This window comes from Neophocaena asiaeorientalis, unplaced genomic scaffold (genome assembly GCF_003031525.2).
Source record: "Neophocaena asiaeorientalis asiaeorientalis breed wild unplaced genomic scaffold, Neophocaena_asiaeorientalis_V1.1 scaffold217, whole genome shotgun sequence".
Taxonomy (NCBI): domain Eukaryota; kingdom Metazoa; phylum Chordata; class Mammalia; order Artiodactyla; family Phocoenidae; genus Neophocaena; species Neophocaena asiaeorientalis.
The window spans coordinates 1488213-1488838 of NW_020172293.1; the positions used below are offsets into that span (position 1 = coordinate 1488213).

At 47.8% G+C, this 626-nt stretch overlaps 1 protein-coding gene across 1 annotated transcript in view; it reads right to left on the minus strand.

Moving 5' to 3' along the window:
• The window catches only part of MYO3A (myosin IIIA), a 182192-nt gene that overhangs the window by 78328 nt on the left and 103238 nt on the right, over nucleotides 1-626 (minus strand). The window lies entirely within an intron of this gene.

Below are 626 nucleotides of genomic sequence, written 5' to 3' on the forward strand. Positions count from 1 at the left end.
AAAAAAAAAAAAAAACAAAAAACTGTGGCAGTAAAATGGCTTAGGAAATCATGGGTTTTGAAAAGTTTTAAGAGTTTTCCAATTTGTGTTATTCGTAGAGAATATCTGATTTTGGTTTGCCTGTCACTTTGCCTGGCCTGTGTACAAGTAAATTGTAAACCCCGAAATATTGAAAGGGAAACCTACATCATGGGTACTGTTGACACCAACCGGAGAAAGACAAGCGGGGAGAGACAGAATGAGAGAGAAAAAGAGAGAGAGAGAGAGACACTCTCTGTATTGGAGAGTCACCAAAATTGTGCAGCCGTAAAATGTGTAGGCAGCAAGCTGTGATTAAAGGATGTGAAAATCAAGCCATTTAACTTGATTGTGCAAGCTGCCTCTTTCCAAAGTGAAACTGAAGCAGCTATGGACAAAAGACATATCCAGGGCTTCCCTGGTGGCGCAGCGGTTGAGAGTCCGCCTGCCGATGCAGGGGACATGGGTTCGTGCCCCAGTGCGGGAAGATCCCACATGCCGTGGAGCGGCTGGGCCCGTGAGCCATGGCTGCTGAGCCTGCGCGTCCGGAGCCTGTGCTCCGCAGCGGGAGAGGCCACAACAGTGAGAGGTCCACGTACAGCAAAAAA